Below are 25,483 nucleotides of genomic sequence, written 5' to 3' on the forward strand. Positions count from 1 at the left end.
AAAAACATTGTTACTTTTTATCAAGTGAATAAACTGTGTGTGTGTGCTTCTGTATGCGTATGTATGTCGTTGTATGTTTGCGCGCATGCAAATGTTTGTGCGTGCATGTTTCTGTATGTAATCCTATATGTGTGTGCATTTGTGTTTATGTGTGTGGTAGAGGGCTGGTTGCAGGAAAGAAAGTACATAACCAAAACTATGATTATGTTGAGAATTTGAGCTTATTCCTCCCTATCGCGGGTCCCAGAAAATACTCGCTAATATCCAAGACCAAATAATCTTCCATAAGAATATACAGAGCCTGATGGATAATCTGTATGGTACTACAATGAGACAAACTATAACAAAAGGACGAAAACAGATTTAATTATAAACGAAGGCCGACAAAGAATGACATCTTCTACACAGAAATATCCGATTCAATGTACATTGCAGTGTCTCAGTATCACGCACGCTCTTTACTTAAATACATAAGCCCATGAAAGAAATCGTGGTTCTGGAAAGAAAGAAAGAAAGTTATATATATATATATATATATATATATATATATATATATATATATATATATATATATATATATATACAGATAAATAGATAATCATACAAACGTTATCAGCTAATATTACGTGTGAATCCGAAAGTTACAATGGCATCTTTCATTTTACCGCATGCTTACGGGGAAGGATGGCTGGTAAGCAAGCATGTAGAAACAATGTTGTCAGGTAATTGTTCCTTTTGGAGTTAACTATTTTACCTCTTTATAATAGATGCCTTCTGATAATAATAATTAAAATCATTTGTTAAAATTAAAATGTATTACAAAATCAGAGATCAAATCCCTACCTAAGCATTACTTGGATAGACCACAAATTTAATCACTTTCGTATCAGGCAGTAACAAAATTAGGTAGAGGTGGATGGTTTCAGCTCAGAATAAATAAATTATATTAATAATATCAAATTTGACGATGGATGGTGCACATGAATACATACATACATACATACATACATACATACATACATACATACATACATACATACATACATACATAGTACGTTGACACATTGTTACGCCACCAACTTACATCCAAAGATGTATGTATTCTTACAAACATGCATACGGACAGTCAAAAAGACAAACAAACAAACTGACATAAACAACTAGAATCACTTACTATGTATTGTTGCAGAAAGACAGGAGACAGCTAAGATGGCCATCACCGCACAGAACGTTGCAGAGGGCGCTTCTCTTCTCCCTGACGACGGCCACGTCCTCGGTCTGCTCCAGTGGAGCAGCAGCAATCAATGCCAGGTCAAAAGCCACAAGGCTGACCATTAGCAGAACCAAAAGGAGTCTCATTTGAATTGCTTTCTCTTTTATCTGAATGAACGATAATTGTAAATGAGTTTTAGTTCGATGTATATAATCGCGTCGTCTCATTCTCTCAACGTAGACCTGCCGAGCCAAGCAAAACTACAAACACAGTATCGTTATTGATAACAACCATACTTCCAAGCTTTGGCGAATAATCAAACTACCTTCTTACAATTTAAATAAGTTTTGAAGAAATAGAGAAGTAAACAGCAGATTCATTGCAATTGTATTATTCATATGATCCTAATTATTGTTTCAATTGTCCATGCATAAATCCGTGTCTATTACTTCTAATTATAATTATGTCCACAATTAGAAATCATAGAGCTCTAAGTTTTTTTTTAAAAAAAAAACTCAATTACAGTATGGTAATTAAAAACTTTAGGAAGTCTTGCAAACTGGTAAAATCATATCATGTAATGCAGACTGGTAAAATCATATCATGTGATGCAGACTAGTTAAATCGTATCATGTAATGCAGACTGGTTAAATCGTATCATGTAATGCAGACTGGTTAAATCGTATCATGCAATGCAGACTGGTTAAATCATATCATGTAACGCTGAAAACTAAAATTTATTAGTACATAATACTAGAAAGGAATTATTTATGTACTCATTCGCCATTTTTATATGATTTGTCAATATTTGTTACAACAAAAAAGAAAAATGTTCTGTTATTTATTGTTTTATAACTGTTTGTAATTATCAGCATTAATTTCATATTTCACACGAGTCATTAAGTCACGAAGCCTGAAAATTGATTGCAAACAGTTTTGCTTGGTTGCGGCCGTTCATGCAGTGTGTACACATTATCCAGCTTCAAAGCTTCATAAATCGTGTACAATATGCAGTTCACTTCTTATAGGACACGTGAATCAAAATATACAATGATTTTCTATCTGCTTGCAAATGGATAGAAGGTCTGCATCAGTCGTCCATCTCGCGATACCAGTTTGATCTTGATTTAATTCTTTACTGAGTTTTTTTTAAATCAGAAAAATACATTTCAATCCGGTAGCTTAATAATTGATGGGGTAACGTAGAGACGAAAGGACGGAGAGATGAAGGTAACACATTATTCTCAACTCAAATGAGTACAAGTAAAAAGAGACGGATAAATAAAAAATAAATAAATAAATAAATAGATAAATAAATAAATAAATGCACCCACCTTTAGAGAGATTGTTTCTTCTAGTTGTTCCAATAATTGCAGTTTTCACAGACACATTCTCGAGCTGTGACAAGCTGTATTTATATTATATGCAGAGAGAGATCAATACCAGGATAGGTAAAATTAATCAATTGTAATATGTGAGACTGTCACCAAGATCTATTATCCAAAACTGCGATGGTGCATTTAAACTGAAAACTGGAGATAAGCGTGGATAAAGTATTGACGCATGATAAAAATGTCATTGATTTCTTGACAGTCCATCTGTCATCATTTTATGAGCAAAAATAAAAGTATTTATATGAGTGACAAAGAGAATAAAAGCAAACACTAATGGGTTTCCAAATAAAGAATTAGAGTGCCAGGAAATTTGCACGTTTGACGTTGCCGTTCAATTTCCTTTGCTATCATTTTCATAAGTCTAAGGGCGTTTTCAAGGTCATCAGTTCGTTCACTTCAGGCATGTAGTTTACTCTTGTTACCTTGGTGATGTCCCTCTCTATGGCAACCAAAATCTAACACATAGGCAGTCGAGAATTCTAGACATAATAGTGATTTTTGTTGGTCATAGAGTTTAAGCATAATAATACTGTGAACATTTCTCTTCGTCATTCGAAAAGAGTCCGTGGCATCGCTACGCCTAGAATGAACTTGTATTTCAATCGATTTACAAGTAACCTTTTTACTTTTCACTCAGGAATTGAACATTAACTGTTGCTACACTTACCGCGAGTGTAAATCACCTCGATATAATTTCAAACCTGTTGAATTCTAATCTAGTTCGTCCAGTGTTCGTGAAATATTCTTAGTAACATTAAACGTACTGTGTGGCATATCTTGCACGTTTTAAAGACCAATATCAACACATTTTAAATATATAAATATGCAAATAGATAGGTTGAAAATTTATCCTTTTATGTGTTTTATTTATCGCTACATTTTTATTTTGGATCCAAAGAGGCAGTTACTTTCACTCTCAGTTTCACATTTTCAGTGCCAGATTACCCAAAAAGCACACTAAGCACGCCCTTAGGGCACCAGCCCAACAGGGACACCAGAAAAAAAATCAAATTAATTGTTGATGGTACAATTTAATGAATTATATATGACCATTTCAAGTAGTTTGATTTGAAATGATGGCAACACTGGTATTTTCCCATCTTTTTAGCTTCTAATATTGTTTTTCCTTGGGTTTCACAGTTTGTAGGAGGGAAGGCACCGTATTATTTTCAGTGTTTGGGGCCCCCGGAGGACTAAATCCGGTACTGCACATTTTGTTTCTTGTTGTGTATGGCTAGATGATCTTGTATTTGATGACTGGTCTACAGTTTGGTGAATTTTGCAGTGCATCAAGGTATGAATGGCAGTTATGAAACGTATGACATGCCAGGATGGAAGTGAGGTAACCCTGAAATGACAATGCCATATAAATGGTCCTTATTTTCCACATATTATAGACAGCCCAGATTTTCCACACACTCGGGAAGGCCCACATTTTGATATGACATCGACAGTGAAGTCTGCGAACTCAGAGAAACTCATATAAACCTACAATCGTTGATGGCCAACCCATTCGCTGCATTAATGTACATTTTCGTACATCTTTTGCTATTATTATTTGTTTTGATGAACACCGTATTATTAGTTAATACTAACTAAAGTGCACTTAAGTACCTAGAATTCCCTAATTTGTGATAAAAAGAGAACTTAAAAAAATAATAGAACAAAAAAAAATATTTTTTATGCATTGAGGGTGTATGAAAAATTACAGACAATACTGTAAACTTGCACTTGGCGAGACCAGAGAACGAACTCAGGACAGAAAATATACAGACCAAATGCATTACCGCTGCGTTATCCACGTTAATAAAGTCTATGTCTCATCTTTCTACGTGTTTAAATAAATGTTGCACTTGTGTTATTGAACGGGTAATGAACAACACAAGTGATAACGTAGGTCACAAGGGAAACCTTCAAGGTTAATCGATATACCGACTTCCAAATCTTATCCAAACTTGGAGCATTCGTTTTTCGTATGATGCAATGTTGGTTTCGTGTTTAATGGCACATACCTGGAGTAAAGTGTTAAATATGGGAACTAGGATAGAAAGCCGACCCTCACTGATCTGATGGCGGGATTTTGAACCCGGTCCCGTGTTCGGAATTCTAGATTCTGAACTTGGGCGGCTCCCATTTGTGAAACAAATATTTTACATTTGTGGATATACATATGCAGTTTACTGTTAGTAAAACTAAGATCAACGTCCTTATATCTTAAAACGGATAATATTATCTCCTTTCGGAACATAGTAGAAAACTGAGTACAAAAGTGGTCAAAAATGATATCGGTGTAGCTTAATTAAACAGAAAACGTTAGGAGTAACAATGGGTTCGTGATTCTGGACAGTCTATGGTGGCCCGTTAATGCCACAACCTGACATTCTACCTTTAATATTGAAATATTTGTGAACATGGTTATGCATGTACTTGTAGCTGCTACGTGAGTTAATAGAGAGAATAAACAGTGTGTGTGTGTATGAGTGTGTATGAGTATATGTGCTTTCGTATGTGCACGCGCATGCAAATGTAAGTGCGTGCATGTTTATGTGTGCATTCTTTAGTGTGTTTGTTCATGTGTGTGGTAGACTGCTGGTTGCAGGAAGGAGAGTGCATAGCCTAAACCTTTGATGATGACGAGAATGTGAGATTATTCCTCCCCACAGCAGGTACTTGAAAATACTCGTAACTATCTATGCAGACAAAATAGTCTTCAATAAGAACGTACAGGGCATGAGAGATAATTTGCATGGTACAACTATGAGACAAATTATAAAAACCTTTAACAGGGCATGAGAGATAATTTGCATGGTACAATTATGAGACAAATTAAAAAAAAAAGACGAAAACATATTTAATTAAATCCAACAAAGACATCGTCTACACAGAAATATTCGATTCAATGTACATCGTAGTGTCTCAGTATCACGCATGCTCTTTACTTAAATACAGCAGCCCATGAAAGAAATCGTGGTTCTGGAAAGAAAGAGAGAATATTATTTCAAACAAACTAGTATAATAGTCTAAGTAAAGAATAGTGACAGAACAAAGTACAATTATAATAAGAAATATAATTTTAAGTTTGGAAACGAACATTTTTTAATTTTATAATCGATGGCGACCTTTTATTTAATGACTACGAACCGTAACATGTATACGTTGTGTTATTAGCTTTGTGTCGAGGTCAAATTGTTTCATCAATTAAAACCCAATGACCTTTAAAAGTGTTGTCATGACTATATTTGTGCTAGTGTTGTCAATGCTATTAAAAGTGTTCTCAGAACTATTGTAAGTACAATTGTGCTAGTGTTGTCATTAATGTTAAAAGTGTTGTCATTACTATTAAAGGTTTTGTCAGTACTATTGTACTAGTGTTGTCATTACTATTAAAGGTTTTGTCAGTACTATTGTACTAGTGTTGTCATTACTATTAAAGGTTTTGTCACTACTATTGTACTAGTGTTGTCATTACTATTAAAAGTGTTGTTAGTCCCTTCACGATGAAGATATATCATAGTTATGAAAGTATTGCATCACACAATGCCACGTATGCATGCACAATTCAACATAATACAGCTAATGCATTTGACGGTGCTCAATATGAGTCATGGTGGGTCGGCATAGTAACTAAAACACCCTATTTGGTCAATAATGATTGCTTGTTGGAGGGAAATGTTTAACGTTCGTATACTGGAATGCTTCCTAATTTGCGATAGTAAAAGCTTTTGGTAAAATAAATTCAAAATACATAACATAAAGTCACAGATCAAACTACTAACGAAACATCACTGCGATTACGTCACAATTCCAACGATTTGACTTATCAGGTAGTAACACAATTAAGTAACAGCTGTAGCAAATAGCGTTGCTAAATGGACAGACCTAAATACATCTGTATCATAATGCCTATAGCTGCTATCATCTTGTTGCTGTTGTGGGTTGCCAGTGTAATTGGTAGAAAAAGATCTCGGGAGAACCCTGAGAAGAACCACCGACTGACGTGAAACTACTGGCAAGCTTTCTCACATACTCACGTTGGCCCGAGACTTAAACCCAATAGACAGAGATGAGAAGTCAGTGATCTGTAAAGGCGAGCCTTAGGCCATCGGTTGCACCTAATCACATCTAACAGCACATTTCAAACACGATATAGCAATAATTTTAGATCTTACGATCGATAGTACACATTTATTCTTCCATCCACACTTGCATATATACGTATGTACATGAATACATTCCTAGTGCGTACATTAAATTTGTAGGTACATTCGTATTCACATTTTATATACGTACGTATCCACCAACGTACAAATATGGATGCATACATGCACACCAACATGCATACAGACAGACATAAAGAGCGACTAACAGCAAAAACAAGCTGGCAGGCAAAGTTAGACACACATACCATCTACTGTCACAGAAAGACAGGAGACAATTGAGCCATCGTCCTCCACCACACAGAAAGCTGCAGAGGGCGCTTCTCTTCTCCCTGACGACGGCCACATCTTCTGTCTGCTCCAGTGGGGATGCTTCAGTCACTGCCAGGTCCAAAGCCACAAGGCCGACCAACAGAAAAACCAAAAGGAGTCTCATTTGGATTGCTTTCTCTTTTATCTGAATGAATGATAATTTTGAATGAATTTCTAATTCGAAATATATCTTCGCATCATCTCACGTGCAAAGCCAAAATAAAGTACCAATCGCAGGTTATGGTAGATTATAAACATATTTCCAACCATGTGTGAATAAATAAATAAATACTCCATTTCTTTTGGTTAATGCATACAGTTAACCAATAATATAAGCAAATAAGCGAATGAAGACATTAAACATAAGCGAAAGGCCCATTTTAGCTGCATCATTGTTATTTGCCTAATCCAGACTGAAGTTTACATTTTCCATGAAGAGCTCCCTTCTGTTACTAGTAACCGTAATTATTTTCACAATTATTATTTTAAAAAGTTGTTCGCCTTTAATGAAATCATTATTATAAATCTTAAAAAGCCTTTGGACCGCTCCGGTGGCCTAGTGGTTAGAGCGTCCACCTCGGATGTTGGAGGTCACGGATTTGAACCACGGCTGAGTTATACCAAAGACTTATAAAAATGGTACTAACATCTGCCTCGCTTGGCGCCCAGCATTAAGAGTTAGTGTTATGACTGGTCGGCCAGGTGTCAGGATAATGTGACTGGGTGGGACATCATGCTACATGTCTGCGGCGTGAAGCCCAAGGCAAGACATGACTATAAACTACCACTGCAGACATATTAGCGATATGACTGAAAAATTGTTCAAAGCTACGTTAAAAATCCAAATCACACACACGAACACTTAGCAAGCCTTTGTAACACGCATTTAAATTAGTTAAAACGTATCACGTGATACAAAAAACTAGAAGTTCTTAGTGCACGACACTAAAAATGAACTACTTATGAATTCACACGTTTTTGTTGTGTGACTTGTCAGTAGTTGCATGCCAATGTTAAAATTATTTATTGTTATTTATTTATTGAGATTCTGTATTGTTTTTATTTATAATTATATGTATTGAACGTAATATTTTACATGATTCATTATGTCATGAAAGATTTGAAACTCGATTGCACGCCATGCATGTTCAGCTTCGCTTCACTATGGCTGTTCCTGAAGTGTCTGGACTATTTTCAAGCTTAATGACTTTATCAAATAAAAGTCAGTTTTTATTTAATACATGAACCAAGATCTTTATCAGTGTCTCTACCAATACGCTATTAGTTACCGCACGAGTGTAACATTCATTGCATTTGGGATCCGCGATAGTGATCGCGTAATCGATAGCGACCCAGGCCAACCCAGGTCGGGTACCTCTTTGTCAATTGTTAAAGAAATTAGCTCCCATGATTTAACCAATGGTTTGTTAAATGTGCCAACAAAAACCCTTAAATATAATTATTGTTTTTTGGTTAGCCTCAAACTTTTGCACATAATTAGAAATAAGCAATAATCGAGCTGGGACTGGTTCCACCCGGCATTTAGTGCGGACTTATAAACCTTCGCCATAGTACAAGGGAGGGTTCAGCCTTCGGAGCAAATTATTTTCTGAGACTGAACTTTGTAAAATCATTATTTGTAATATATAGTATATTTAAACAATAAATGCACAGTGAAGCAGTTTCAGAATATAATGGGACATATGGAAGAGACTCTACATTTTACTTTTATACCAGTCATTAGAGGAGTACTAGTAGACATATAAACTCATGGCAATTATTAGTAGGAGAACTATTAAACTTGTCATTATCTACCTTCATGTCGACAATTAGAGGAGTACCGGTAGACCTATTATTAGATACTCTCATAGCAATAATCAGACAATTACTGGTCGACATGTCATTAACTACAATCTTTTAAATTTTAAAATGGATTTCATTGTGAGTGACATTCAGTCGAATGATCTGTCAATCAAAAAGTTAGATTACTGTTAAAGTATAAGGAACTATCTACGACGGCTCATCTGGTGGAACGTCTGGCTCGTAAACCATGAGTTGTTGATTCGATACCAGCCATAATATACTAAAAGTGTCGTTCACCCACCCCCATCCCCCGAGAAAAGAATAAACAGGGAAAGATGGCTCATAAATGTTATTAAGTAATTTTATCAGCTTGCATGCATAAAAAACATATAATACATTCATTTATTTAATTTATATGAATTAATTTTATGAATAAGAAACATACATTTCGAATAACTGTATGACCATCAACTTCTTTCAGTCAAAGAAATTTATATTAAGATGAGTATTTTCATTGAACAGAAAGAAAGAAATCGAATTTAATAAAACGAACACTTATGAACGCACGTGTACCAACGTTTGCACGTAAGTAATTACCTTTCTAACCTTTGCATGTTGTCAGATGCAAGTAATTATATTTGTACTGTGTGAAATTGGCAGCATTGATCTTTGGTCTCTGTAAAACGTACGTAATTACCTTTGTACACTGGAAAAAGTTTGTTTATCATACAAATAACTTTAAACCCTGTAAAATGTAAGCAATTACCTTTATGCTTTGTAAAATGTAAGCAATTACCTTTATACTCTGTATAATGTAAGCAATTACCTTTATGCTCTGTACAATGCATTGGTAGTTCATTTTGTGAATTTACAGCATAATGAAACGTTCCAAATAAAGAGAACGAATAACACATAGTATACGTGGCTTACAATTTAAATTTGGTTTATTTGACATTTATCATTATTATTATTATTATTATTATCATTTTAAATTTCAAACAACATACAGGTACACTTACGAGTCATTAGCTACCAAGTATTTACCAATATGATACGGAAATGACAATAACTAAACAAAGATATGAAAGTGGCAAGAAACCAAAAAAATAAGTAAAGGAATTCATTCTATCGTATATCCTCCGTCAGTTTGATTAATTCATAAATGTGGCACTAGTACAAGGAACAACTTCCCTGAGGTTCAGTTCAAATAAATACACGTTATCAACAAAAAAAATAGTACCACTTTGCACATGTGTACAGATCGGGCAAGTAAAATACCAAGTTTGGTTAAATTCGATTCTGCAGTTCGTGGAAAGAGCTAAAGGACAAATTGAAGGTAGGACAGGTGAAGTTTAGCAAAATATCAACAAAGCTAAAGCGTGCAAATAAATAAATAACCAAGTAAATAGGTGTACCCACCGTTAAAAGTTATTTTCCTTATTCGTTCCAGCAAATGCAGTTTCTAGCACAGTCACAATATGAGACACACGCAGCAGTTATATTGCACTCCTTGGTCAATATCAGGATAGGTCAATTGTAAATTATTCAGTTGTGTTTGTGCAGCTGTTACCAATACAATTATATATTAATATATTAGTCACTGTAGCATATGTGAATTGGAATTGTTAGATCTACACGAACATCGATAAAAGTAGTGACGTATTATCGAAATTACAATGTTTTCTTGACATTCCTCCAGTCCCCGTGCCAGCATTTTACGGACATAAACCAAAATATTTATTTCTCTGACAAAAAACAAAACAAAAAAACAAACCCAAGTATTGGATTTCCAGAATATTAATGAGGATGACAATAAATTCGTACGACCGATGCTGCTCTTGCGTTTTCCTTTGCTATATTCTTCATAGATTCAAGAGCGTTCTCAAAAGTCATGTATTCGTTAATCCAAGGCACACTTGTTCTCTTTCACATCCAAAAATATAATGAATCGTACAACAATTGTCATGTTAATTTTGAACGCATCGATTCCGAGTTCAGTCCTTGTTGCAAGACTAGTCAGGTAGTTTAGCATTACATTTCAAGCTTAATAATACTGAGCTGATATGAACACCAAAATTGATAATACTGATCTCACATGAACACCAAATTTGATAATACTGATCTCATATGAACACCAAAATGATAATAATGATATCATATAAACAGCAAATTGATAATACTGAGCTCATATAAACACCAAATTGATAATAATGAGCTCATATAAACACCAAATTGATAATACTGATCTCATATAAACAGCAAATTGATAATACTGAGCTCATATAAACCCCAAATTGATAATACTGATCTCACATAAACAGCAAATTGATAATACTGATCTCATATATACACCAAATTGATAATACTGAGTTAATATAAACACCAAGTAAGGCGTGTGGCTCTCTTAAGACCTACTAAGTAACTTCAGCTTAGAAGGCCTCCGATCATTTATGTCAAGACAACAAAATCCACTACGGCTGACATTCATAATAAAATATAACTTTTTCGGGTATTACGAAGGCCAAATAGGTACATAATATGTGAATTTTGAGGTCACTGTATCTGATATTTGAAACTGTAATACTACTAGTACAATTATATCATTTTATTGTTCATAACTTATTTACAGTATGGCTATTTAAGAGTTAAAGCTGCGCATAGCATAAACATAGCACGGAGCTAGACTTGAATCGTTACAACACAAATTGGAGCTAGAATAGACTTGTTACAACACAACAAAGCTAGACTTGAATTGTTGTATCATTTGCTAACCAGACAACCTGAACCGTCAACATGCCGCTGCAGAGTCTGAGAGCAATGAGCGACAAGACAGATGTTTACACATCAATTCTGAGAAATGTAAAACAGTTCAGGGACATTGACCAAATTCCACATAAGCTTTGCTTTGGGTTGGATGAAAGTATTGGCCATTGTGCAACTCAATGTGCATCTTGGCACAAATCCCGTGTGTTAATATGTAACAAGAATATGCTTATGAAAGCAAAGAAAAGAGGAATCACAATACAGATGACTATGACGGATGAAGGCACAGAAAACGCCAGGCAACTGCAGAACTATGTGGCGCTTTTTGACCCGTTGTACATCTACATTCGGAGCCAAGACGGTGAAATGGTGGAATCCTTTATACATGAGATACAGGTCTTCCTACCTTCCCTCTCAACCTTCGGCCATTGGCAACGACGAAGTCTGAACTACTAAAATGGCTTAAACAGCCTTGGCAACCTGAACCACCTTCAACCTATGACTACAAATTCATGGATGTTGGTGACATCGTCCATTGCCTGTCTAAAACAGGTGTCAGAATGCTTATTGATAATGCAGTAAGATGTTCATTCATTACCGGGATACAAAGCTGCAGGGTGCCACATTGTTTAATGCTGTAAGGGACACAGACATTCCGGACAATGGTACAGCGTCTACCCGGTAAAAGAGATGGAAGGATGTACGTAGAATGGTGTAGTGAAAGATCAAGCGACCAGACAGTTGGATGAGCTTCATCCCTCTCACAAACAGCAAGAAGGAACTGTTTTCACTACTGTCCACCAATGTTGTTGAGTACATTTGCTCGCCATGCATAGCGATGTGCGTCAGATAAATATGTGGAATTCATAGGTTTCAACTGCCCAGTATCAAATTGCAATTACACGAAAGCCGACAAAAGGATTGTAGCTTATGTTCTGCATGCAACAGAGCAGGGTAGGAAGTCTCTGCAAGTATGTACTGTGGACACATATGTTGTAATTGTCCTTGCTGGAACATTCCATAATCTGGATGTGACTCAACCATTGACAGACATCTGGGTGATATTTGGAACGGGCAGAAATGATACATTTTAAAGCATCAATGCCATCCCTGTCAGCCTTAGGAGGTCCAGGAGTGTAAATGCTGCCACCGTCCCATGCTTTCTGTAAATGCAGTACATCGGCTTTTAAAGGCAAGAACAATAAGCGAGCTGCCTTTGAGGTCACGAAGAGGTCACAGAGCCATTCAAGTATATCGGGTGTCACCCTTAGAGTTCCTTAATGTAGACTCTCATTGTTCCATACTATTGAGGGACTGCCTGCCAATTTGCGTGACAAAGCCGGTCCTTTGAGCTCGGTCAACTATGCAAGAAATGAAATCTTCTTGCTTTAATAATATATCCATTGACAAAATGCCACTCAGGCAGGATGCTCGTCTTCAACATACCCAACGGGCAGTGTACCAAGCTAGACTATGGAAGACTAGCACAAGAACACATCAAGGGATCCATCTCCACAGGAATTTACCTGTTTCTAGGTTTCAGAGTCACGGGGCCATATTCGATTACAATTCCGGACGTCTTTAGAGCATGAAGACAGCTGATTAAATGCTTTTGCAAAGGAGGCTGTTTCAAGTGCAAATGAGGCAAGGTCAATCTGGATTGTTGACCACTTTGCAATTTAAAATTAATTGACATAAAGCAGACCCAAACACTGAGAAATTTACAGATGTGCTAGAGATATAACAAAGACACTGAGAAATGTACAGATGTGCGAGAGATATAACAAAGACACGGAGAAATTTACAGATGTGCGAGAGATATAACAAAGACACTGAGAAATGTACAGATGTGCGAGAGATATAACAAAGACGCTGAGAAATTTACAGATGTGCGAGAGATATAACAAAGACACTGAGAAATGTACAGATATGCGAGAGATATAACAAAGACACTGAGAAATGTACAGATGTGCGAGAGATATAACAAAGACACTGAGAAATTTACAGATGTGCGAGAGATATAACAAAGACACTGAGAAATGTATAGATGTGCTAGAGATATAACAAAGACACTGAGAAATGTACAGATGTGCTAGAGATATAACAAAGACACTGAGAAATGTACAGATGTGCTAGAGATATAACAAAGACACTGAGAAATGTATAGATGAGCGAGAGATATAACAAAGACACTGAGAAATGTACAGATGTGCGAGAGATATAACAAAGACACTGAGAAATGTACAGATGTGCGAGAGATATAACAAAGACACTGAGAAATGTATAGATGCGCTAGAGATATAACAAAGACGCTAAGAAATTTACAGATGTGCTAGAGATATAACAAAGACACTGAGAAATGTACAGATGTGCGAGAGATATAACAAAGACACTGAGAAATGTATAGATGTGCTAGAGATATAACAAAGTCACTGAGGAATGTACAGATATGCTAGAGATATAACAAAGTCACTGAGGAATGTACAGATATGCTAGAGATATAACAAAGTCACTGAGAAATGTACAGATGTGCTAGAGATATAACAAAGACACTGAGAAATGTATAGATGTGCGAGAGATATAACAAAGACACTGAGAAATGTACAGATGTGCTAGAGATATAACAAAGACACTGAGAAATGTACAGATGTGCGAGAGATATAACAAAGACACCGAGAAATGTACAGATGTGCGAGAGATATAACAAAGACACTGAGAAATGTATAGATGTGCGAGAAATATAACAAAAACACTGAGAAATTTACAGATGTGCGAGAGATATAACAAGGACACTGAGAAATGTATAGATGTGCTAGAGATATAACAAAGACACTGAGAAATGTACAGATGTGCTAGAGATATAACAAAGACACTGAGAAATGTACAGATGTGCTAGAGATATAACAAAGACACTGAGAAATTTACAGATGTGCTAGAGATAAAACAAAGACACTGAGAAATGTACAGATGTGCTAGAGATATAACAAAGACACTGAGAAATGTACAGATGTGCTAGAGATATAACAAAGACACTGACAACATTACATATGTAAGAGATAACAATACCGAAAAGCTTTGAGAAATGAAAATGTGTGTGTGTGTTAGACTAGCTATGGTAGTATATTGTACTACTGGTAGAATTGTAATGACCAAAACCAATTTCAGTTGCCTCATACAACCCAATTTTGGAAACAACATGACTTTCTTAATGACTACGTTAATCCGAGATATTGAACCAATGCCATTGGCTATTTTAACTGTCAGTGCTTTTTCAGGGCTAAAATTAATTAATGGGCAATAATGTGGCCTCGATACAAAGTTGTTGCTTTTCCTTGCCCGGTAACGGGAAATCCCCAAGCCACCTGGCTATACACAGTGAATGTGATTAACTCACGGTAGCATGGTCTTCTCTTTCACTAGCCATCTATCACTAACGTCTTTGTTGCTACTACTACTGCTACTACTACTACTACTACTACTAATAATAATAATAATAATGAGGAATTGGAGGAGGAGAATATTTTAAAAATAATAACAACAATATATTCCAGTTCTAACTTCTTTCGAAAATATTTCGTGACGTCGCTATGTAGAGAATAAACTTCAGCTGATTTACAAAAACGTTGATTAATTTTTATCTCTAGGAAAAAAAAACATTCAGTTGCTATATTTATTGTGGCTTTAGAAACAATTCGCTGCAGACCAGTCCAGTCACAATTTTAGTTAGGAATGTCTACATTGTACCTGATCTGGTGGTTTGTCCAAATGAGTGAGTCACAACAAAAAATCGTCGATTTTAAATATATGAATATGTAGATCGAGTAGGAGGAACGTTACCATTATAAATATATGAATATGTAGATCGAGTAGGCGGAACGTTACCATTATAAATATATGAATATGTAGATCGAGTAGGCGGAACGTTACCATTTTAAATATATGAATATGCAGATCGAGTAGGAAGAACGTTACCATTTTAAATATATGAATATGTAGATCGAGTAGGAAGAACGTTACCATTTTCCCCCAAAAGAGATCAGTTTCGGTCAGTGTCAGTATCTAAATTTCTATTGCTATTGTACGTGGCTCAATGCTTATGACCAAATTACGATTTACTTTCTTTGGTCATTGGTCATTATTCTGGTGAATTTTCACCAAAATGGCGTTAATATTCAGGCTAAGCTGTGACTTATTATAGTCGTCTGTGATGCAAGGTATCAAGAGGAAAGATGGAAGTAACCATCACAAGAAAAAACACAAAAGTTATCATAAACGTATTTTTTTTAAATACAAAAATAGAAGAATTAATAATAATCAATATGGATGGTTTCCTCGTTAGATTCAACACAGCAGCGATTCCTACAAAAATCGAAAGCAAGAGATTTTTCATCTGTATAGCAAAGTGTATGTATGTATGTATGTATGTATGTATGTATGTATTGATCATGCTTAGACTTATCAAGAAAGAGCACAGCTAGAATAATATTATTTCCTGGCTATAGCGGCATTTCTATATTTCTATCTATTGTATTTTCTACAACTTTCAGTTATTTCTTACATGTGAAAATCTTTGTTGTTGTTAATCAGGTAGGAATAATCAAACATTTCATATCTACCTTCTGATGAAGATAGACCAATATATATCGTTTCAAAATGTATTAACTGTCAATATTGTTATCTTTGTTAATAATAATCATTTGCCAATATTAAAATTATGTATTGCGTTTGGACCATAGTAAGTCACTACGTGATATATATCACGTAGCTTATATGTTTATGCCTAATTACACGATACTGATGACGTATATACATCACGATACTGATGACGTAAATACATCACGATACTGATGACGTATATATACATACATACCCTTAACAGATAAACTTTACTTGTTGATTCGACAACTCATTCGCCTTACATAAACATGTGGGTTCTTTTTTCTTTGCGTGAAATAAAGGTGAAACAATTTCATCTGCAGCTGTTGCTATCATCAATGAAAGCGGACGGAAAGCTAATCAGCAACCAACGGATTTTCTATTTAAATTGTGCATCGATCGGGGACATGGTAACATAAATATGACGCATGTTGTCATGCGGAATACGTGCTACTGAAACGCAGATAGCCAGATAGTTTACGTGTCATTCAACATGTTTACTAAGCGTTACGAAAGAAATCACTACATACAGCAACACAAACAGATATGTCAATATACTTTTATTTTATTTTTGTTTAGATTTAGATCTGGATCTATTTGCTTCTTTCCTCACAGAGCAACAACAACAACAACAACAACAACAACAACAATAAACACGCCACTGTCACATATATGCAGATAATTGCAGATTTCGAAACACGATCAATTAAACTGTATTTATTTAAAAAAAGAAAATGTACTTGCCTTTCAACAGTATATTGTTTATTTGCAAAATTATTAATATATCAACCATCATTTACACACACACACACACACACACACGCATGCACGCGCGCGCGTGTAACTGTTATTCTATTCTTGCAATAGAAGCATAATTTATTATGTTTTGTATCAAATTTTACTATCCGAAAGCTAACGCTCTGTGCTAACGTGTTCGATTTGTGATTTGCGATCTCTGTTATTTGCGAGTGATCTCCTTTTTCTCAGGCACAAAAGATACTTTCAAAAAATATTGCAGTAGAGATTATGTCATTGATGTTCGCATAACGTATTACTTAGTTTATCGCAATTATATAAAGGTAATATTAATAGTAAAACGCATACAATCACGAATACTATCATGCATAGTATCATGTACACTGACCTGCATACTATCATCATACTGACATGCATACTAAACTGAACACCGGCATGCATACTATAATGTACACTGACATGCATACTATCATGCAATCTCACATGCATACTCACATGCATACTATCACCGATACTCACATGCATACTATCACGGATACTCACATGCATACTATCACGGATACTCACATGCATACTATCATGCATGCTGACATGCATACTATCACGAATACTTTCACGAATACTATAAGGCATACTATCATGCATACTGACATGCATATTGTCATACATACTATCACGAATACTATCATTCATACTATCATGTACACTGACATGCATAATATCATGCATACTGACATGCATACTATACTGAACACCGGCATGCATACTAGTATGCATATTGTCATGCATAATATCATGCATACAATCACGAATAGTATCACGAATACTATAAAGCATACTATCATGCATACTGTCATGCATACTAGTATGCATACTAACATGCATAATATCATGCATACTGTGTGTGTGTGTGTGGTTTAGATTTTTAACGTAGCTTTAACAATTTTTCAGTCATATCGCTACGATGTCTGCAGTGTGACTGTTTATTGTGATGCATAGTACTGAGGCGTCGTGCCGCAGACATGTAGCATGATGTCCCACCAGTCATATTATCATGACACCAGGCCTACCAGCCCTAACACTAACCTCTTAATGCTGAGCGCAAAGAGAGACAGCTGTTAGAACCATTTTTGTAAGTCTTTGGTATGAATTGGCCGGGTATCGAACCCACGACCTCCCGCATCCGAAGCGGACTCTCTAAACACTAGGCCACCGGAGCGGTTGATCATGAATACTGACATGTATACTATCTTGTATACTGTCATGCATACTGTCATGCATACTGACATGCATACTATCATGCATGAAATCACGAATATTAACACGAATACTATAAAGCATATTAAGTATCATGCATACTGACATGCATGCTATTATACATAATATCATGCACACTGACATGCATATTATAATACATTGTATCATGCATCCTCTAATGCATGAAATCACGAATGCTAACAAGCATAATATCATGCATACTGTCATGCCTGCTTTCATGCAAACTGCCATACATAATATCACTCATACTATCATGCAAACTATCAGGCATGCTATCACGCGTACTGTCAGTCATACAGTCGTGCATGCTATCATGCAAACTGTCGTGCATACTATCACGCGTACTGTCAGTCATACTGTCGTGCATACTATCATGCAAACTGTCGTGCATACTATCACGCGTACTGTCAGTCATACTGTCGTGCATACTATCATGCAAACTGTCGTGCATACTATCACGCGTACTGTCAGTCATACTGTCGTGCATACTGTCATGCAAACTGTCGTGCATACTATCACGCGTACTGTCAGTCATACTGTCGTGCATACTATCATGCAAACTGTCGTGCATACTATCACGCGTACTGTCAGTCATACTGTCGTGCATACTATCATGCAAACTGTCGTGCATACTATCATGCAAACTGTCGTGCATACTATCACGCGTACTGTCAGTCATACTGTCGTGCATACTATCATGCAAACTGTCGTGCATACTATCACGCGTACTGTCAGTCATACTATCGTGCATGTTATCATGCAAACTGTCGTGCATACTATCACGCGTACTGTCAGTCATACTGTCGTGCATGCTATCATGCAAACTGTCGTGCATACTATCACGCGTACTGTCAGTCATACTGTCGTGCATACTGTCATGCAAACTGTCGTGAATACTATAACTAGCTTTTCAAGAATGAGAATATGGATGAAAATGCATAACTGTTCTAGATCATCTACACATTGAAGAAATAGTATGTGAACAAAAACAAATCAAATAAAATACTTGAGTTACATATTTAAATTCAAATCTATATCTGTTTAGCTTCATGACTGTTCCGGATATGAAATCAAATTATTATTATAAAGGAGGGTTTGGTAGAACAGATATTTCTCTCTCGAACTATGCTATTAATAGGATGAATATAGGTACAAAAAAACTTTGTTGCAAATTTGACTGAATAATGGCCGAAACGTCACACTGAAATTCTAGCCTTTTAAATGGATGATCTGTGACCAATAACTCAACTTTCTCCTCCTCCTCCGCCTCCCCTCCCCTCCCCCTCTTTCCACGTGTCCATATGACTTTATGTCCATCTGTCTCTCTTCTTATTCACCTACCTACCTATCAAATCTATCAACCTATCTAACTGCCTCTCTGTCTGTCTGTCTCTCTGTCTGTCTGTCTCTCAGCAAAAAGATACAAAATTATATTTTTAGGTCTTTTCGACTAAACAGTCAGTTCAAACTACTTCCTGGAAAATATAAAAATTCCAGGAAACAAAATTACATTACTTAACATGTAATGAAATAAAAAAAAAAAAAGATTTTCAAACTTACAAACAATTAAATTAATTCAAATATGCGTAACAATATATATATATATGTATAATATAATATGATTTATTAACAAATAGAGATAAACAGTTTTAGTAATATTAGTATTATGTATAATACACGCTTATTAGAAGAAAAGAAAATAAATTACAAAAAAAAAAAAAAAAAAATTACAAAGATAAATGTAATCAACATATATACTAGTATAATCTTTATAGCTGTTAAAGTGGTTATCAGAACTCAATTTATTTAATAAAAATATGATAAAAATATGGTGTGCATTACGGTTACTATCAAGTATTTTATAAATAATTAATCAAGTATTTTATAAATAATTAATCATATTATATTGATAATTAATTACAAATTCAATTTCAATTTTTAAAGAATTAGTAAACTTATTTTTATGTTATTAGATTATACTTTTACCAATTAAGATTTTCTGCAAAGTAAAATAATATGAAATATTCATATCTAATTGTAAACAGGGGACATAATTCAGAAAAAAATAAAAAATAAAAAAATAAAAATTAATAAAAAATTACTAAATGTCATATAGTGTTTTTGAATTTAGACCTTTTGGATATACCGTGTGAAGACGGTGAATCCAATAGGTTTCCTTTAGTAGACGTTCCATTTCAGAATCAGCTTTAACAATAGGTTGGAAGGAGAAATCTTGCAATGTATGGGAATTTTTGTTAAAATGTGCGGCAACATGAGATGAAAATGGTTGATCGATATAATTTTTTATATCTGATCTATGTTGGTTCATACGTTTAGATATTTGTTGACTGGTTTGTCCAACATATTGGATGCCACATTTTTTGCACGTTATCAAATAAATAACATTTGATGTTGCACAATTAATGTCACAACGCATATTAAAAGTTTCTTTCGTATTATTACTATTGAAAGAAGTATTTTCATTAATAAATGAACAGTGTGAACATCTAGGTCTATTACATTTAGTTGATGATCCTATTTTATATGATGGTTTTTCTAATTTGGAATTAGTTAGGAAATCTTTCAGATTTTTAGTCCTTTTATAAGCAAGTGTGGGTTTGCTTTCGTGTAGCGATTTAACACTTGCTTTACATGATAAGTTTAATAAATCCCAATATTTATTGATAATCTTACCTATATTAGGCAAACTTGGATTATATTCAATAACAAAAGGAATGATATCTTCATTTCTATTTTTGATTTTATATTGTAAAGATTCAAGCTGTGTAAGAGAAGATACCTTTTGGAAAGCAGTATTAATGATGTCAATAGGGTAATTTCTATTTAAAAAATGCTGACCTAGCTCTGTCAAGGATGATTTAAAAACAGCATCATCCGAAATAATTCTTCTGTATCTTTTTGCTTGACTATATGGTATCCCATTTTTACATGATTTAGGATGGCATGAAGAATATTCAACATACTGATGAATATTCGTGTTTTTAACATGAACCATGGTAGTAATTTCATTATTTTCATTTTTCATGACATCAACGTCCAAGAATGAAACTTTAGTTTTAGAGACATTGAATGTAAATTTTATTGTTGGATGTAATTTGTTTAAACTGTCTATAAAGTAATAAAGGTCTTCTAATGAATAACTCCAAATCATAAAAATATCGTCTAAAAACCTTAACCATACATCCGGTTTTAAGAGGCATTTATTTAGAAAATCATTTTCTAATTTTCCCATAAATAAAGATGCATAAGCAGGTGCCATAGGACTACCCATTGCTGTTCCCATTTTTTGGAGATAGTTTGTATTACCAAATTGAAAAAAGTTATTTTCGAGCACAAGTTTTATCAAATCACAAATATGTTCTTTGGATAGTTTATACGTTAATTCGTTATCTTCAAGATAATATTTACACGCTTCGACACCATCATTGTGTGGTATATTCGTGTAGAGTGAAACCACATCAAGTGTAACAAGGAATGAATTTTCCGTTAGTTTCGGTAAAGATTTCAATTTGGTAATGAAATCAAAAGTATCTTTGACGTATGAAGGTAGTGATTTCATTAGTGGTTGTAAAATGTGATCAATATATTGCGATATATTATTTGTAACTGAGTTGTATGTAGAAATAATGGGTCTACCTGGATATCCTAAAGGTAGTGACTTATCAACAGCTTTATGTATTTTTGGTAAAATATAAAACTGAGGTGTGCGTATTTTATTTGGGAAGATATCTAGTTCATCATATATAGAACAGTTGTGTACAGAGATTAAATTAATACATTGGCTTATTTTTTTTATTTAATGAAAATACTTCTTTCAATAGTAATAATACGAAAGAAACTTTTAATATGCGTTGTGACATTAATTGTGCAACATCAAATGTTATTTATTTGATAACGTGCAAAAAATGTGGCATCCAATATGTTGGACAAACCAGTCAACAAATATCTAAACGTATGAACCAGCATAGATCAGATATAAAAAATTATATCGATCAACCATTTTCATCTCATGTTGCCGCACATTTTAACAAAAATTCCCATACATTGCAAGATTTCTCCTTCCAACCTATTGTTAAAGCTGATTCTGAAATGGAACGTCTACTAAAGGAAACCTATTGGATTCACCGTCTTAACACGGTATATCCAAAAGGTCTAAATTCAAAAACACTATATGACATTTAGTAATTTTTTATTAATTTTTATTTTTTTATTTATTATTTTTTATTTTTTTCTGAATTATGTCCCCTGTTTACAATTAGATATGAATATTTCATATTATTTTACTTTGCAGAAAATCTTAATTGGTAAAAGTATAATCTAATAACATAAAAATAAGTTTACTAATTCTTTAAAAATTGAAATTGAATTTGTAATTAATTATCAATATAATATGATTAATTATTTATAAAATACTTGATTAATTATTTATAAAATACTTGATAGTAACCGTAATGCACACCATATTTTTATCATATTTTTATTAAATAAATTGAGTTCTGATAACCACTTTAACAGCTATAAAGATTATACTAGTATATATGTTGATTACATTTATCTTTGTAATTTTTTTTTTTTTTTTTTTGTAATTTATTTTCTTTTCTTCTAATAAGCGTGTATTATACATAATACTAATATTACTAAAACTGTTTATCTCTATTTGTTAATAAATCGTATATATAGTTTTCAGTAGAGATATATGTATCTTTAAGATCCAGTTTTATATATATATATTTATGTATTAAGATATCATTAATCTTTGCTGTATATGCACATCTCCATGTAAATTATTCGTTAAAGTATTAGATAATTACGTTAAAAATGTAAGCTATGACGTCATCTTGTTTATATCATTGTTTATTTCATTGATCACTTAGAAACAACATATTTAATGACGTAGGCAGTGATATTGAATTCAGTTTGAATTCAGTCTGATGAAGCATTAAAGCGAAACCGGTCACACATTCTACGTGTTGGTGTTGTTTATTTTATAATTTATAATATAATATAATATAATATAATTTCTCTCCTAATGAGGATATGTAAAAGGTTATTTTACTTTAATAAATATTGCGATAACTGGAAACTTACAATAAATAGAACACAAGAAGCGTACATACAACTAAAAGAAACTCATTTTTCTTTCCTCCGAAAATCTCGTTGCTATTTTCATGAAGGAAAACTTTAAACCTCAGTTTTACACTTTCAGAAATATTATTTATATAATCAGTTAATGAATACTGGTAAGGTAAGACTCTTAAAAAATATTTGCAGGTTTTTAGGTTGTTGTTTCCGAATTTTGTAATCCCTGTTAAGCATTATGTAATAATACCGCACCCTATACTCATGTTCTTTTTTATATGCCTCATGTGTTGTAAAAATGTACAACCTGATTGTAATAAAATCTTGTCTGGTCTTGCCTTCATCAATAACTATTTATGATTAATGCTTCTTCACCACCCCTTGATATGTCAGTTTTCTTTTCATCATCCCCAATTTATTGGTGGAACAACTTTCGGATCGAAAGAGAAAATCAGAGTTTTCTGGTCTTCCGTATGCATTGTCACTCCTTCCTTGCGATGCAAGATGGTTACATCGTTGGGGCGCGAGAGGATATCGTGTTCAAACCTGTAATGATGTTCAGGTACAGTGGATTTTTCTTTAAATCAAACAAGAGTCTATACAGAAAATTACACATGTGAAGTTATACACTCTAGTTGCAGAATTACACATAAAAGTATTATATTTATTCAAAGCTTACCAACTTTATACAATTCTGTAATTTCTGTATATTAGAATAGGATGTAAATATTTAAATATCGAATTAGGTAAAGATAGCCAAACTTTCAAACTGATACCAAAATCGTTTAATAATAAAGATATATTGTTATGAATCTATGGTCATAAACTATGTAACAGATAATAAAGACATATTGTTATGACAATGGTCATAAACTATGTAACAGATAATAAAGACATATTGTTATGACAATGGTCATAAACTATGTAACAGATAATAAAGACATATTGTTATGACAATGGTCATAAACTATGTAACAGAACTGAAGCAAAACCAATACGTTTTGTAAAACTTAAATAATAGACTTATCAATGTTATAAATGAACATGCGAGAGGAACTTACAGCACTGTGAAGTGAATCCAAAATAATCCTGATCAAGTTACTGTGAAAGTCCAAAAGAATGAAACGTTCTGTATAAATTTAAAAACCGGATATGTACTGGTTCGCCAAGAATCGTGACGTTGTCAAAATGGCGTTGTCCAGAACTCCTTTTAATAATTTACAATAGTTCCAAAATAATATTATACTCCCATAAATTAACACCTTCTGTTTCCACTGAACAGTCCAAACAAATGTTTTCCTCTCAAATAATGTCTAAGTGTAACAGAAAACACTTCAGAAGACTTGATGTTACAACAGGAACACAATAAATAAGAATGATTCCAAAGTAGGAGTGAAATCTGATTCTCAGTTCTCTCCTCATACACACATTCTATTACGACAATATTTCACAATAGACTCCCATGTGACAGATCATACTGCTCATTCTAATGTTTCAAAATACCTGTCCACGTGACCTAACTCATTCAATAAGAATTAACTTAATTCTTATTGAACCATCCTAATCTATCTGACCAATAGGGAAAAAGGCAGAATCTTGTTATGATGTTTGCAGATAGTTTTATTATTAGTAACTGTCAAGACTTACTTTAGCATCTTTTTTATAGATCCTATGTAATTTTACTCTCTTAATATTCCTAAAACAGACCCTAGTCAGGTGGCAAAATCTAATTAAAGATAATCTGTACAATTTAAAACCATGAAAAACATACAAAAATTAGATATAACCATGTATTAGGAGATACAAAATGGATATACATGAATGATAATATGTTGTTGTTGTTGTTTAATGGTTTAACGCCATTTTTTTAGGACACGATAGGCTATACATGGTGGCGAGTATCAATTGTGGAGGAAGAACCCTGGAAAACCCCGGAAAGAACCACCGACCCAGGAGAAGCTACTGGCAAGTTTTCTCACATACCTACATTCGAACCCACGCAGACAGAGGAGTGATGGCAATGATCCGTAACGATGACCGTTTTAGACCAC

General features: G+C 34.1%; 1 long non-coding RNA gene across 2 annotated transcripts; it reads right to left on the bottom strand.

The window, feature by feature from the left end:
• Positions 1-346: 346 nt before the first annotated feature.
• Positions 347-24,608, bottom strand: LOC149791288 (uncharacterized). 2 transcript variants are annotated; one of them, XR_016423339.1, is made up of 5 exons: positions 24,494-24,608; positions 7,013-7,221; positions 2,548-5,580; positions 1,175-1,380; positions 347-496 (listed from the first exon to the last, which is right to left on the bottom strand). It is a non-coding gene; the product is annotated as an uncharacterized LOC149791288 (long non-coding RNA). The 2 variants fall into 2 exon arrangements; XR_016423338.1 differs by lacking the exon at positions 24,494-24,608 and adding an exon at positions 10,299-10,450.
• Between the last annotated feature and the right edge of the window lie 875 nt (positions 24,609-25,483).

The sequence above is a fragment of the Sinohyriopsis cumingii genome, chromosome 9 (assembly GCF_028554795.1).
Source record: "Sinohyriopsis cumingii isolate HCF-2022 chromosome 9, ASM2855479v2, whole genome shotgun sequence".
Lineage (NCBI taxonomy): Eukaryota > Metazoa > Mollusca > Bivalvia > Unionida > Unionidae > Sinohyriopsis > Sinohyriopsis cumingii.